This window comes from Aptenodytes forsteri, unplaced genomic scaffold (genome assembly GCF_000699145.1).
Source record: "Aptenodytes forsteri isolate BGI_AS27 unplaced genomic scaffold, ASM69914v1 Scaffold69, whole genome shotgun sequence".
NCBI classification, from domain to species: Eukaryota; Metazoa; Chordata; class Aves; order Sphenisciformes; family Spheniscidae; genus Aptenodytes; species Aptenodytes forsteri.
The window spans coordinates 346,217-363,519 of NW_008795885.1; the positions used below are offsets into that span (position 1 = coordinate 346,217).

General features: G+C 36.6%; 1 long non-coding RNA gene across 4 annotated transcripts in view; it reads right to left on the reverse strand.

Annotated features, from left to right (window-relative positions):
• The window catches only part of LOC103903031, a 19,467-nt gene extending 2,170 nt beyond the window's left edge, over positions 1-17,297 (reverse strand). Inside the window, exons 1-4 of one of the 4 annotated variants that reach the window (XR_657820.1) lie at positions 17,182-17,297; positions 15,994-16,120; positions 9,484-9,577; positions 7,859-8,056 (exon numbers count right to left, since the gene is read on the reverse strand). This is a non-coding gene — a long non-coding RNA (uncharacterized LOC103903031). Of the gene's footprint in view, positions 1-7,858; positions 8,057-9,483; positions 9,761-15,993; positions 16,121-17,181 lie in introns of all 4 variants that reach the window. The other 3 variants (XR_657817.1, XR_657818.1, XR_657819.1) reach the window with 3 other exon arrangements.
• Positions 17,298-17,303: the final 6 nt, after the last annotated feature.

Genomic DNA, 17,303 nt, shown 5'->3' on the forward strand with positions numbered 1-17,303 from the left:
ATCAACACTCCCGCCCAACTTGGTGTCGTCTGCAAACTTACTGAGAGTGCACTCAATCCCCTCATCCAGATCATCGATAAAGATATTGAACAAGACCGGCCCCAAAACTGAGCCCTGGGGAACACCGCTCGTGACCGGCCGCCAACTGGATTGAACTCCATTCACCACAACCCTCTGGACCCGGCCGTCCAGCCAGTTTTTTACCCAGCGCAGAGTACACCTGTCTAAAATGATCTTTCTGCTTGGAAGCTAGTATTGTTTCATTCACTATTTGTGTTGGAGGGGGTTCTATAAATATCATCCCAATTTAAAAAAGGACTGGTGCTTTTAACTTGATGTTGTTTCCAGTGTTTTCAGCTCAAAATGCATCATATTTGTTTCTGAATTAATTAATGAATAACCTTAGGGTAGCTATTAATTGACTTAGGATGATTTATTTAGTTCCTATTTAACCTGTCTTGCATCTCTCTTAACACTTGCAGATTGTTCATGCACAGAGTGTGGTAAATAGCTGTATCCCTTTGTAGTAGGGATTTAAATTGCACATAAGTGTAATGTGTGTTCTAGAAGGGTAACTTGCATCCCTCTTCTTGTGGTCATTTGGTTACACTTTGGAATACTTTGGAAGTATTCTTAAATGTTTTGTTTGTTTTACCATAAAACAGAACTTCAGTAAGAGCATACTTTATATGGAGGTTGAATATGAGAAAATACCGTCTTTACAGCAAAATTTAGAATTGGAATCATTGATCTTCAATGCATGACCTGGTATGTTCAGGAAGAGCAAAAACATTATTTAAACAGAGGAAATTTAAATTTAAGAAGAGGGATGGCTGGAGGCTCTTTTTAAAGATTAAATGAGAAGAGCAATAACCTTTATTCTTCTGGAAAAGGGGGAACTGAATGGTGAAATATTTTTCTTCAGAATAAATAGAAAAAGATTATTTCTTCTCCACTGACAGCTGTAGTACATGTAACCAAATGGTGTAGGTGTCACTGGAAAGTTTATTGTAATTCCTAATTCACATAAACTCTATTCGTGAATAGTGCTATCAATGAAAAAACTGTTAGAAGAATTGGATCTGAAAAGGAAATGGACAGTTACCTATATGAGAAATGAATGCAAAGTATCCAGTGGATATTCCCCAATTAGGTACAAAAGCAATGGCTTTGTTCCTCTCTCAAGCCTAGGACTATTTGGAACTATATGATAAAAAATTAGAGCATCCTGAAGAATATCAGAATATATTCTGGATCTCCCTTAAGTGCGCCTGTGCTGTGACACTTCCAGGACTGTTCATGTAACTTACCAGATTGTTCCTGTTTCTTTGCAGACCTTTTCAGTAAAGTATGAGGTCAGATTCTGTGTGAAAATGTCTGTGATAGGAATTCCTAAGACCGAAGATGGCTAATGGCTTTTAAAATCTAAAAATGCCATCAATGGATACATTCCTGATGGTCTTCTGTCACGTGGTCTCCTATTATTTGGCTGCTCACTGCTCACCTAGTAATTATTGCTAATACTGAAGAATCAAGAACTGCCAGACCCTAATTATTTGGAGGGAGGAAAACTTCCAGTCAATGTTTCAGGGAGGCGGAAGACTCAGTAGAAGTGAGCGTATTTCACAGGCTCTATTTTTCAGTGCTCTAGTATTCTTACATATGTTTACATTTTTCACAGTTTTAACGTACTTGGCTAGAGGTAAGACACCTTAAAGGTTACACTGTGACTAAAATTTAAACTGAAACAATTTCAGTTAATGGCATTTCCTCATGATTAATGATGAAGGGAATCTCTTATATCATCAGTTTCCCCTCATCACTTACTCATTCTCAGAAGTGCCTTGCATCTTGAAAGCACTAATAGGTTAAACTTAAACACTAAGTTAAACTAAGGGCTTAATTCAGAATCCATGTGAGTCAGTGAGAAGGTTTCTTTGAAGGGATAACTTCAGTAGATTTTGGGTTTTGTCCCAAGTGACCAGGGACATATTCCTACATCTCTGCAAGCAGAAAGGTCATCCACACAGTTGAGGTTGTATTTGAACAGTAAACAGTAGATTTTTGTCATTTAACCAAAGAGAATGGTATCATTTTGGCTTGCGTAACCTGGCAGGTCAGTGAAAAACTAAGAACCTTGATCTCCTGAATCTTGGTTCTTTATCTATACATGAGGCCTTGCTGGTCTTAATATAAATCAAGACATTATCTTTCTTTTTCAAAGAGACCGTTTGTGAAGCTGAACATGCTGTGTAATGTAAGAAAGGAGAAATTAAGGACAAAACCATCAAAATAATTCTTCAGTCTGTGGTCAGTGACAGCAAAGATGCCAAAATGAGATACTTTTTAGAGCATTTTAAGAAAAAGTCACTTGGGTCTGGTATTCCGGTTTGGGTTGCTACCAGAGGCACTGTTGATAATGGGATGTATGCATCTAATTATTTATTTAGACTTGATAGGTTAAGAGTAGGCAGAAGCACATCCGATGAAAAACAAAAGAGAACATGGACTCAGAGATTACTTGGACGCTGCACAGGAGTTTGAATCAGCTTGTCTGTGCTAAGGTTACACACTAAGTATTCTTCAGACGTTAGTGAAGAAAAGAAAAAGGAAAAGAAGTATGTTCAGTGCAACAGCTTTCTTTCCCAATTTCTCTATTACAAGCAGCAATGTAAATTTAATTATAAGGAGGCAAGCGGAAGATTCAGAGTAGGCGTAATAGTGTACAAATCGGTGGGAAAAATGTAGTTACGCAGTCTTAATAAGCTACTTATGCCAAGAAGCACTAGTGCTGTTCTGCCCTGAGGGAATGACATTAATCAAGGACTGCTGGCACTCAGTCATGTTTCCAACTTGGGGATTATATTCCTTCCCATACGTACCTGATTTCTAAGATTCTATCTGTGTAGATGCACAACATAATGTTCTTGACAAATTCACTAATATTCTGGGGCACTCAAGTACATAGAAAAAATCCAAATGAGTGTCAAATACATGTTGGTGATTATGACACTAAAATCAAGTGATGCAAGTCGCATTCTAGGATCTGCTTTCAAATATCTGTATATATGTATAAGTCCTTACAGAGGATTAAATTAGAAACTGGTCTTTGCTATATGGTATGAAGAACAGAATATGAAGAATATGTATATAACATCTGTTTAACCAAAAATAACATGTATGAATGTTCTAGCTCCAAAGACCTGAATACTGGAAGACTGCTAAAGCCGATCCTTAAGGCAGAGATGACTTCGTTGTGGTGATCTGTATAGATCAGAGAAAGTGATACACAGAGAAAGACAGTCTAAGTCTCATTCATGAGAATGCACAGACTCAGAGCTACTGTAGAACTACTGTAAATCAACCATAGTTATTTTTTACTGGTACTAATTCCTAGATGCTCCAAAGAAGGATCAAGGTTCCTTTGTACAAAATGTTGACATACATTAAAGGAAAAAAATGTCTCTTGCTGTCTTCTTCACTACCAAGGAAAATCAATTATCATCTGTCTGTCAGGCAGAGCACTCTTCTGACAAGAATCCTCACTTAACTGTAAGCATAGGATAGGTATTGGAGACAACTTAATGCAAATGACAGTGTTTAATTTTATGTTATTATAGAATATTATATTACTGCATATCCTCCATGTTGCATATTTTTCCCACTCCAAAGAATTTACACTTGAAAACCTAAGAACTTTGTCTTGCTGGTGATCGCTTTTAAAGTGATCTAGCCTAGATTCTTCCCTTCCTACTCTTGCTTTCATAGCAGTATCAGAGAAACATTTTTGAAGTCTTAAATCCTTTGCTTAAATTGGGCAGTGTCCAAACACTAAACAAGCTATAATTTATTTTGGAATATTTTACTTTTTTTCCTACCTCTTTAGTACACTACTGACATAAGGGATTTTAGTTTTGTCAGTGTCTTCAATCTAAATGCTATTAGGTTTTAAAAGTGATGTGTAAAAATCAGTAATATTCACTTACAGTTCCAGATAAGCAAAATTTAGCAGTGCCTGTATTTTTTCTTTTGCATCCTCTAAATAACCTTGAAAAAATTAGAATGAATCAATTGGGATTATACTGGAATGCAACCAGAATAACGAGATTGCAAAGGACACTGTTCCCAAGGCATACATTTTTAGTAATATACAGAGTTGTAAGAAGATGACTTCCATATCATTCCACCTCCAGGGTGAATAAATATACTGTATGAATTCACAAGTTAATACCTTCTGCTGTATGTTAATTTTTCCAAGCCCTAAAAATCTCTCTGCAGAAAAATCAATAAGGCCTCAGTGTCTGGAAAAAAGTCTTTATCTAATGATTTAATATATTTATTTCGAATTCTAGCAGCTTCCATTAGCTGCTAATTCAGAAAGTATTTCTAGGATGTTCTGGTGCTTGTCCTTTTCTTGGATAAGATTTTAATGGTAAAATGTTAAGTGAATGATCTAGCAGTGTAAATTAAAATAACATCTAAAAGCATATTCTAAAGTGATTGAAAACTTTACTTGTACTGCTGAAATGGGAGAGTGTTAAATCATAGAAGCAGATCTCTTTCCAGGGATTCTTTTTTTTTTAATCTGCAGTTTTAGATTTATAGCAATCCACTGAAAATACTGAAATGGTACTAGAAATATTTTTTTAAAAAGGAGGAGTTTTGCAGATTGATTTGGTTTTTTCCTAGTTTATTCATCCAAAGAATGTGATGAAAACTCTCTTACTGGTGCTGTGTATTATCAACAAAAGCATGGAGCATTATAGAGGTTCTTTTGCTTTATCCGTTTTAAAACATGAATCACCCTCACATTAAGGATGGACCTCTTGAACAGAGTAATTTGCCTTTTACTTGCATGTAACCAGGACTCAAAATAGGAATCTCTGGGACTGAAGTCAAGGGCACAATTCCCATGGATTTGGGAAGCATTCTACCCGAGGCATTATGCAAGATCACATGAATACCTCAGAATCAAAGGCTGAAGTGTATGTTAGTGAGAAGCATGCTTTGACAACAAAAGATACGCTGGAGAATGTTGACTTATGAGATGGTACTAAAGCTGAAAAAGCAGTAATTTAAAAATGTTTCATTTTACTGGATACCTGCATATTTAAATCTGGTTTATTTGCAGTGGGTTTTCACTGTGTTGTATTCTGGGGATAATTTGACAAGTTTTTGTGATTTCCTAACACTAACAAATTTCTGCCTTGGTTTTATCTATTAAGTGATTTTTTAACATGATAAAAACGATAATCCTCATCCTGCCGAGCCTGAAAAATATAAGCAGTCCTACTGAAGTCAACAGGATAATTCATGTGGAAGAAAAGCTATTCATATGCTTGAGAGTGTTCAGGTCTTAAATTTTTTGCATAACCTCTTCTCAATAGTGAGAATGCTATGACTTTACAATTGGTTCACAGTCATTCTGCATGGTAGAGAAATATACATCCTCCAGATCTTAAAAACTGATATACTGAGAGGGGAAATTATACCTTATGACTATTTCACATTTTCATTCCATGACAAAACAAAATAATCACATATATTCCTGGAGAAAAATAATTTTATGTGAATAAAAATAATTAATTTTCAAGTGAAAGGTGGATTAAATTGTTAGAGAAGTGAGTGAACATAATTATTTTTTCATAATTTCCCTGGAGGTTAACCCTACACACACCATTTATTTTTTTAATGTAATACTGCGCAGAGGTCAAAAGAAGTTGATTGGCAGCACTTTGTCTTGTCTTTTCCTTTTGTTTCTGGAGTACTGAGTTTACACTTACCTGTGTGCTTCTACTACTTACTGTTTTGGAACATTTTGACTGTATGTGTATTTGTAATTAGGCCTTTACAACCATATCTTTTGGGTGCTTACATCTAAATACAAAATTACTCTAATAAATTAATTAAATTTCCATACACTCCAATGCTTGATAGCATTTCAACTTTCAACAGTTTCTCCATTGACTTTAAAAGGGTTTTATATTAGGACAATGATTAATTTCTTTCAGATCAAGCTACTTCAGTATTAACTTAGTTCCATCTTCCTGTTTTTTGCTATAGAAGTTCAGTTGTAATTATTGATTACACACTTCTTCTAAACTTAACTTATTGGTCTATCCTTTTCCGATAGAGCTGGGAAGCAACATAACAATGTAAGTATCATCCCCATAAAGAAAATGAAGCTTTTTCTTGATGGTCCCTAATTTTTCAATAGTGTAAAATTTATAGATTGACATAGTACTAAAGGCAAGAGTTATTTTTGGCCTGTATTCCCAATTACATGGCCATTGGAAATCTTTTAGGAAAAGATTAGACAAGCATCTTCTTGAATTAATGGAGGTATAGTCTTGAAACAGGGAGTTGGAAAGTATGATCTCTAAGGGCCTCTTAGAGCTTTATTTTTTAATTTAACTGCGTCTAATTGTCAGATGCCTACAATACATGTATTGACAATTTAAAATTGATGATTGCAAGAGTTGATTAGTTTATGATTTCAAGAAATTACATGAGTATAGTTCACAAAAATAAGGAATAAACTTATCAGAAGTGAAAAAGCAGTGTTAGACAAAGTTGGATAAAATGCTGGTATATTTTTCTAAAAAAGCTACAAAGCTGAGGAGGGGAAATGATGCCTTTGAATAGTGGTACTGTTCAGATGGAGAATAGAAGAACGTTCAGTTCTTTTATCCTTTGGCTGAATGTTAAAAAAACACTGGGTAAGCAACACTAATTTTGGCAATATTGTGTGTGGACACAAAAAATATTTCCCCTTGCTTTAATTGCTGAGCTGGGTTGTTTGTTTTTTGTGGGTTTTTTTTGTCACAATGATCTAAATGACTGGGAAAGTAGTCTACTAAGCGTTGCCATAAAAATTTTTACAGTGGGCTGTCTGAAAATGGATAGCATATTAACTGAATAGCAAGAATAAGAAAAGACTTCATAATTTCTACAAATCTTTATAGTTCCACTTATGTTAGCGTTGCCAGAGAAAAAATAAGAGGCACATAACTAGTGAAATAATTGAGAATTCACTCGATGGAAATAGAATTTGTGTAGTCTATATGGAAGTTTATATAATTTGAATAACAATAGCAGAAATAAAGCTATCAGGATAAATGTAAAATATACATTTATCAATATACAATGTAGCATATACCACAAGCAGTGCTACAGCCTATGGCTTGATAGGAACATGTAATAAATTTTATATAGATTCCAAATTATCTCTCTACAAGGCTCTAGTCCATGAAATTACTGTAATAGAAATAGCAGTAGAGAAATTACAGTGGAAAGATAACTCAGCACATTCAAATTGATATTGCTGAAAAATACATCATTATTGACAGATAATTATAAATGTTACTAAAACTACAACTGGAAGGAAATTTGTGAAATTATTTCTGCAGGATTTATGTTAGGAATAAACAGCCATAAAGTGGATCAGATCATAAAACTTGGAGGATGTCACACCCCAGGAGAGAACAACACAAATGCATACTGGAAAGACTAGAAAATATTAAAATAAACAGATGTTATCTCTGACACCTTTTCAAGGCTCGGGGTGGTCCTTTAAAGTCATTCCACTCTTTTTCCTTTGACATCTGTTTTCAGCTACAGATAATAAACAGCCATAAAGTGGATCAGATCATAAAACTTGGAGGATGTCACACCCCAGGAGAGAACAACACAAATGCATACTGGAAAGACTAGAAAATATTAAAATAAACAGATGTTATCTCTGACACCTTTTCAAGGCTCGGGGTGGTCCTTTAAAGTCATTCCACTCTTTTTCCTTTGACATCTGTTTTCAGCTACAGATACCTCCCGATAGAATCCAAGCCTTTTTCTTCATTACCTTTCTCCTGGAGTCTGAAGGGATTGTTCAGGCATAAGGATAGTTCATTAAGTTTAATTCAGGAGTGTACAGTATTCAGTCTAGCTTGTGTGGTTACTCATGTAGTTCCTTGTTTAGATTTTGTGAACTTCAGCGATGCCTTGGTAACTCAGATCCTTACACTTTTTTTTTTTTTCTTTCCTTCTGGCATTTCTGATTCTGGGGGAAAGTAGAATGCATACATTTCATACTGATAGAGCTTGTATTAACTACACTAAGAACAGATGAGCCACGCTCTTCTCACAACAAAAGTATGTTGGTCCAGACCCCTTAAAGCATTTCCTCCCTCCCCTCTTTCTCTCCTCCCACCAGAAAATATTTCCTGTAATTTCTTTGTCCTAACACTTATTTTCATTATTTCTCAAGTTCAACAACTTCAAAAACCTTAGAGAGCCACATCCTGCTAGATAGCTTCTATGTTCTACTGTCCATGAAGTGGACATTAATAGTCTTGTTTGCAATTTAGCGGAACTGGGATTAAATGCTTTTACGCAGTGTGGATTCTACCTAAAACTACACCGCAGGGTATTCTTTTGCCACATGGAAAAACAAAGATATGGACTTATGGCCAATTTGAATGGAAAAAAATTAACTTCAGTGCAGTGTTTTGAAAAGAGTACATTGCTTACTCTTTGAAAAGAGTAAATTTTTTTGAGTCAGATACACAGAGATAAATCTTCAGTGGCATGTTGGCTTCCTGTACCAAACAATATGAAAGAATTTCCAATTTTCTTAAGATAAATATCTTGTTGTTCACTTTTTCATCTTATAATGCCACTTCACTTTTTAAAAACAAAAGGTAACTACAAACCCAAGATTGATCTATGTTTTAAATGTATCTTAGAAATGTGTACCAATCTGATTTTTCAAATGATCTAACAATAAAACTTCCTGGACAACACTGCACCTTGTAAGACCAAATCACACAGCAGTTGAAATACCAGATGAACTTCAAGACAGACAAACGTAAAGTGATGGACGTGGGGAAAAACAATCCTAGCCTCACATATAAAATGGTGGGCTGATCATAACTATGCAGGAGCTGGACGTTAGTTTGTGAAACATCTGTGCAAAACTTCAGCTTAATGCTCTACACAGGCCAAAAAAGAAAATTGGATGTGAGGAATTATTTGAAAAGCAGTATGAAATAAAACAAGGGGATCGTTCTGATCCCCTTATCTCAGAAAAGATGTATTGGAACTAGAAAAGATTCAGAGAAGGGTAACAAGGATGACCAAAGCATGGAACAGCTTCTTTACAAGGAACAACTGAATAAGGTAGGATTTTTCCTACCTTTCAATAAGGTAGGAAAAAAAAGGCAGTTTAGTAAGGGTTATGGCAGAGGTTGCAAAATCACTGGCGGCATAAAGTCAGCAGGACTTCTAATAAAAGAGCCAAGGCCAGGAGGAGCCAAGTTCAAAACAAGCAAAATTCTTCAGACAGCAGCTAAGTTTTCCGTGAATCTCCTCACTACAGGATGTTGTCAATGCAAAAACTTGACATTAGTTCAAGTGGAGCCTGGACTAGTATTGTAAAGGAAATCTATTGAGGGTTACTAAACAGAAAAAGCAAAGGAATCCCCTCACCTGAAAGTAATCAGCAACTAGGAAAGTACGTAGGGGCAGTCTTATATGTCATTGCCATGTTCTTACTAATCCCTGAGCATTGATGGTTCAGGTCCTTTGAACAAATAACGAGGTAGCTGTGGAACACTACTTGCATTTGTTCTCATGTAAAGGCCAAGGGCCTGTTTTCAACGATGCTGCAGGCTTCCAGTCTTGCTGGTTCCACTGGAAATCCCTCAGTATGTCTTTAAGTCAGTCTGGTGTTATCTTTTTGTTAGTGTTCCTTCAGATGGGATTGCTATGAATACAAAGCAGTTGCAATGTATCTTATAAAAGCGATTTTCCTAGCAGAATGGGGAAGGTTTTTTTCAGATGAAAATGGGAAGCATGTGGTGATACGTCTGATACATCTTTGTCTTCAGAAAGCAAAGGAGGGAAAATTAAGAAATATATGAGCTAGTCAATTCAGAGATCCACTAGCTGCTTCAAGCCAGTTATATTCCAATGCCTCATTTGCTCATATAGGAATATAAATCAGGATATATTTTACCTTTGCAACCTTTAGAGGCAGAATATAAGTAAGGATAAAATGTGATCGGGAGAACTAGAAATTTGCTTATGCAATTTTGGATTGACAAAAAATTCTCTCTTCAATTTAATTGATTAAAGTAATACCTAAATTCCTGGGATGATATCCCTCCCAGGAAAAAAAAAAAAAATAGAATGACCAATAATTTATGTATAGCAACCTATTTGTAAAGAAAAACTCACATTGTATTTATCTCTCTACCCTTCCCACACAATCCAATTTTTTATATAGCAGTTGCTAGAATTTGTAGATTACAAATGCAAGGATTTTCACAGAAAAGCAGTTCAAAGAAATGTCCTTGATCTTGTCATAGTAATCATCATCCCCTGAGCTTAGCATTTTACTGACTATACTATTACTTTTCATGAATAAAGACGACAAGTTCTGTGGAAATAGCCATGTTTTCAGCACATCATTAGTGAGTTTCAGGAGAAAATTATACAATAGCAGTGACACAGAGCATATAAGGAGCCCTTAAAAACAGACTTTTATTGAATTAATGAAAAGGCAATGATGTTAAGGAAGCCAAGCAATTAGTACCTCATCCCTTATGCTCCACCTGACGGTATAAATGGTTTCTATTTCTGGATGGAGCAGGAAATCTTATTTTACCCTCCAAATCCATGTGAATCCAATTTCCAGAAATGTAATACTCATATCTTAAAAAGATACATAAGGCTTCTTTAGGGTTAATGCTCAAATAAAATAAAAGTTCAAAGCTTTCTAATTTATAACTAGTGGAAGAAACTCTTAAGAAATCAATAGCATAGATAGAAATATAAATAAAGCCAAGAGAACCTCCTTTTGAATGCGAGTTAGCAGCAAAGTTATTTTCTAGGGCCAGGTTCTGCCTTGATTTCCTATCTATGAAATACAGTTCATTGATCTCAACTTTCAGAGAAAACACAAAATACAGTGATCAATCCAATGCAATATTTATATCTGGAAAACCAAACAAAAGCAATACAAATCTGAATATGAATTTTAGTACTGTAAAACTAGTTATTTCCAACAGGAAAGCAAGACTTAGGTGATGATGGATATGATTTGCTTCTCTTTAACATTTTAATGAGAAATATGCATTCTCAACCATTTTCATAAGAGCCAGTAAAATGGGACACAAATCTTCAGTGAATTCTCTAGCTTCTGCTATACAAAACCCACTTGATCTAGGTAGCACAGCCATAATTCTGCCATGTAGCTCTGTATCTGATCAATTCCTCAATTTCAGGAAAAAAATTTAGTGTCAATGGGCAGAGTGCTTTTGATTTGGTGGGCAACCAGAAAGCCAAAAAGGGGAAAATGGAAAACCTGTAGAATCTGTTCTGCTTGTTTAGTAGAGTGACAGACTTGAGCACCTTCATCATTTTCCATTAATCAAACAACCGGTTTTATAGAAAGGGCAAAATGGAAATGTACTCACACTCTGTAGAACAAGGCTGGAAAATGACTCCTAGAATGTAAATAAGGAACACAAATGGCATAGCTTTTAGTATGTAAGGGTAAAGGACAAAAGGAATCCTTGTGATTTTGGATAGTCAAAATTAGGGTATACACAGAATTAATGGCAGATACAGACTCCAAAAGATTCCTAAGGAAAGGTGGCACACAGGAGGCTTTTGTGTTGGAATGGAGGGAGCCCTTGATGTGTGCAAGAAATCTGGCTTACAGAGATTACAGAATATGTGATCTCCTGATAAGTAACAGGATATTCTTGATAATGTTATATGACATTGAAAGAAAAATAATTGGCTTTGGGAAAGAGCTGCAGTGATTCAGCAAGCTATTTAACGAGTCCCCTCATCTGAGTACAGTACATCCTGCTCACCCACATACTTTCCATTTAAATGATCTCCTACTATACTTGGTGACCTTTGACCACACTCAATACAATAGCACACAAATTAACTTGGTGCTATTATGAAACATTTTGTCTCATCTCTCAGACCGAGACAGTTTTGTGGGAAGCAGACAGAATACAGGCAGTGGTGGGATTTCCTTTGGAACACACTGAAGGCCATCATCTGACATGTGGGAAAGAGCAACAGCTCTAAAACATGATGAGAGGGAGGCAGAAGTGTCTACAGAAAAAAAAGTTTATTCTGCATTTTTACTAGCCGCTTCTAATAAACCTTCCTTTTTTGCTTTGTTGTTCACATAACCTATTCTGGAAATCATTAGGGGGCAGAGTAGGTGAGTCAGTTACTGGGGAACAGCAGTTAGAACAATGGTTGGGAAATGTAAATTTTACTTTGCAGAAGAGTCGCCTTGTTAGTACTCTGTGCGCTAAGAATTAGTGCTTTGTGACTAATTCACTATTGATTTTCTAAGGTAGAATTCAAACAATTCATAAACTAGAGAACAGGATTTGAGGGCAGGGTCTTGGGGTTAAGAAGGGTAAAAATCTAGATTCAGGCAAGGGACTATTCATTGCTCCTCTTCAAGGGAAAGGATTAGGAAGAACTACAAATACTGGTGAAGCCAGATTGTGAATGATTTAGCAGCTGGCATAAAAAACTACGTACAATTTATAGTGTAATTTGTGATAATATTAGCGAATGCAGCATTTTAAAAATCCTGGAATTATATAACCAATAACTAATTGCTGTTATGAAAGGAAGTGTAAATATTGCAGAATAGCTTGAAACACATAAATAGTTTATTTGTACTCCTTGACTGTTACATTAAGAGAGGAAAAGAAACACAGAGATGCAGTGCCTGAAAAATATTGAAAATGTCTACACCATAGCAGTACTTCTGTTTTTTTTTTTTAATTCAACTTGCAGAATTATGGAGACATTTCTAAAACATATTGAAAACAGAAAATGGGGTAAAGAGAATACAAGGAAGTTTATACTACTGAAAAAAAAGTTACTCTAAAAAACCCTCTTTATATTAGTAAAAGAAAGCTCCATTTGTAAAAGTCTGTATCAGCTTTAAATTAAATTAATTACACTTGGAATCATAGAATGAAAATAAAGAAGTAGCTTTATAATAAAATCAATACACTTATTTCTAAATATTCTAATACAAGGATCTAGCGTTATTTTCAACAGTTACTGGGAAGCTTAACTTTGAAACTGCTTATGGGGCAGAAAACCTTTTCAAATACCTTTTAAAAATTTTGCAGAAATCTTTCTATCCATTTTTCTTTTCCCTAAACTTCGAGCTTTGACCATCACTTTTACCTAAATGAAAAAAATATGTAACTTCTGTTCAACCTCTTGGATAAATGACAAAGTGATTGCCATTGGTTGAAGCAGGCCTATGATTAAATGCTTAAAATAAACAAAATCCTCTCTGTACATGAAGCAGCCTTAGATCAACAATCAGGTCACTTATCACTATCTCAAACTTGAGAATTCTAACATTTTGCCAAAGTCCCTGTGTTTCTGTACCTCATCATGTGGTTCTCATGCAGGTGGCCTTTTCAGTCCTTTTGCTTGACATGACATAATTTTTTCATTATACAATTTAACCAGCTAATTCCCGAGTTGTACTAAAATAGATTTTGATGCAGTTGAGCCGTGGCACCAGTGAAGATCTACATGTCCTCTTTCTGCTTTTTTTGTGCAACTCTGATTTCCACCAGCTTTTAAAAGCTCATTGTTGTGCATTAGTTTGGAAGGGATCAGCCTGAGCACAGCAGTTTTTCACATCTCTCCCTCATGTAAGAGTACTCCCCCGAGGGCTATAGGGAGTTCTTCTGAAGAAAAATTGAGAACAGCAAACTGCTGAGAAGTCAGCTTAATCAACAACTTCAGGATTATGGAGAGAAAGTAGTATAACATTTGTACGTGGGTCAGATGACATAAACAGCTGAAGTCTGTTTTTGCTTTTTTATTTAAAGCAATGACATTCTGTCAACTGCTTAATGTTGTATGATATATGAGGATGATGTATTACAGGGATTCTCACACTGGCCATGCTTTTTGCCACCATCATTAGCATGACAGCACTACACCAGCAATCGCACAAGTTCCTGCTTCTTTGCTAGGCCCCAGTCATGCACAGCAGAAGGCAAGCCCCACCTTTCTCTCACATGGTGTTAACAAGTCTAAGTTCCTTGTTGTGCTCTCTACATTCAGAAGAGGACTATAAAAGGCTCCTTGTGGTCCTGAAATTTTGGAACCTAGAGGTGTACCTCAACCCCAATCTGCAATGCATACTGCTAAGTTCAGCCAGGTGAGGCTTTCTCCTTCACAAACAGCGAGTGCTGCCAAACTGCATGAACTTTAGAACAAATGAAAAGTACCCAGTGTTGTTTGTTTTCCCTGTTTGCAGGCAGACATTTACAGCAGCCAGGAACAGATTCCCTCCATTGCCTCTCCACATAGGGCTAAAAGTTGGCTAAGTGCTGGCTCATGACTCTGGAGTTTACTATGTTGCAGTAATTTTTGTATCACGAATTGGGAACTCTTAGTCTAGAACAAAAAACTTAAGCTAAAGGTTAGTCAAACAGAATTTAGACAATCCAGAAGAAAGAATTAATTTGCTGCAACAGCTTATATTACTGCCTGTTTAGTTCTATTTTTAGGTGTTGAGATCTTCTTAGGTACACAGATTAAGTTACAGGATCCTGAATGGCAGAAATTTGAAAGGAGTGTGATCGAGACATCATAGTGAGGGCAATCATTCTGAATGAGTTTGACTGGCTAAAGTTGTGTGGCAGTGGAAGAAAGACCAATATTTGGAACTGAATATGAATTTAAAACATTGGATGGGAGGAGGAATCATATGATTATTTCTTCCATGTGTGTGAAAAGAACAAACATCGTAACAAACTGGAAGAGCTGTTAAGTTGTTAAGGGAAATCTGAACTGTAATACTTAAAAGCCAAAAGGTATGCCTGTGGGTTTTTTTAATGCAAGTTCTTAATTTACTAGTATCTAGTAATTAAATATTTTAACATGTCATGGAGGAATAAGTTCATCAGAAAAACACTGCATAAATGAAATTGTGTAGGCTTGTGGAAACAGCTGTTGAAATCTCAGTGTAAAGCAGTGAATATTAAAATGAAAGTTGAAATTTCACAGGGAATGAAATATCTCGTCAGCTTTATTGTAAAGTACTTTTTAAAAAGAAAAAGCTTTGGAAAGTTAAGAGGCATGGTATCTGGCAAGCTCTCTTATTTTGCTTTGTGTGCAGGAATTTTCAGAGGATTCCATAAAGGCAATAATGCTCAGTCTAGGATTAAACACTGGAAGTACTTTTTCCTTCACTTGGAACAGCATTCATGCATGTACACTGCAAGGTACATCACATTATAAAGTTCAAGCCACAGCATTCCTTTCCTATTTTATGTACTTGACATATGGCATGGTATGTCTGTGTTGTTCTTACTGATTAAGAGTAGAAACACATTTTACATGTAGGAATTATCCACTTTCTTCACCACTACAGCCTGACTGTAATTCTAACCACCCCAAACATATGCACTTTTTGTTCAAAATTCTGAGTTGTGGGAGACATCTTTCCCTTTTGCCTTATGTTCTTCACCTAAATCCTACAGTTACAGGTTATTAAGTAATCTGTTGAGTTGAACTAAAGGCCAATGAATTGCATTTTTTTTTAAAGTCAGAAATCATAACTTAACTGGAAAAATACCCTACAGCTTTTACATAAAAAATAAGTCTCCACTTATTGTTAGGTTATGACAGCCAGTTTAGAAAAGGTCAGGAAAGGCAACATTAGTATTAGTGAGAATGTGTCCATTTCTGATTAAAGTTAATAGACAATTTGAGGACAGATTCTACGAAACAAATCTGGAATCACAGTAATGCAAGACTTGTTTTTGTCTCTGCTTAGTTGCTTTTAAGAGTGGAATGCTTCAGTGTCTGACAGGATCCTGCAATACTAATTGGAACTAAGTATATGCTCACTCCTCTTCGATAAAACCATCTTTTATGGAGGGGAAACTTTTAATGCAAAACAGTACAAACCTCTTTGCATCGTCCCAAGACTGCATCCTGTGTGATGCTAGAGAAGACCAGGTGAATTGCTGGAAGAAAGTTAGATGTTCTGAAGGTGAATCTGCGCTCCACGTGGTAAACGAGGAGTTACACATTTCTGTGAATGAAAGACAGTGACATTACTGAGGTCTGTCTTGTACACCAGCACACCACAAAATACTTAGCATGAATACAGGACAACTATCAATGGGCTTAAGTTACAAGATCACAGTTAAACATCAGCAAAGTCTTTCTTAATGGGAGTAACAGCACATATTGCCTGTGGAGGTTTTTTGGCAAAGGTAATTAAATGTCTACCGAGACTAGGAAATGTACAGTTGGGGAAAAGAAGACTAAGCGAATGACTTCTTAAAGTCTCTTGCAGCTACATTGTTTTTAATTCTTTGTTCTGCAAGGATTTCTAGAACGTTCTGGAAAGATGCAAACTTTCCCTAGAAAAACGATTTGGGCAAGCAATACTCAAGATCTGGCAGAAGCTCCAACATTTATCCTTTGCATCCTCTCTCCTCCATATTTATAATGACTGTAAAACAAGCTGTTAATAAACTTTTAAAGCTATTTTTAAGTTTTCAAAAGAAAAAAAAATCCTTTTACTTGAAATCTTAGACCCTCAGTGGCCTAAATGCTACTCTCTCCTGATGGGAGAAAAAGAAAAGGTCCTAAAGATCTTTTCTTTTGCACAAGCGCTGGCACAAAGTCTATTATATAGCCTTTATAAGGCTATTTTTTAACATTGACGTGGTAGTTCTCGCAGCCATCAAGCGAGAGCGGGGTTCCGCTTTCCCCGTGTCTTGCACTGATACACAGGGGACGCCCGATGCCTGCGTGAAGCCAGCAACGCGAAACCTCACCCGCCTGTAACGACAGTCCCGGACAAGCGGTGTTATCCCCCTCAAACGTGGGGACTGCAAGACGGGCAATAGCACTTTGGAGAAACTGCCAAATGTGAGCAGTCCGACGTCAAAGGATACTGGCGTTTTGGGGACTGGTGCCCGGCAGAGGATTAAGGAGAGCTGTATTTCTAGGCGCGCCGCGGCTGTGGTCTGCAACTGACTCAGCCGCGCCCGGGCACGGGGCAACCTCTGGAAGCCAGCCCTTCCCATTTTAAGCAGCTACCTTTGCCGCTACTAAGGAGAGCGGAAAAGCGCATCGGCTCACCGAGGTTTAAGGCAAGGGAGGCGAGCAGCTGAGGCGGAGGGGCTCACAGCGCGCCTCTGAACCGGATCTCTAAGTTTTGAGGAGAAGAAGCGGGGCTGGCGCGGCCGGGGATCGGCAGACGC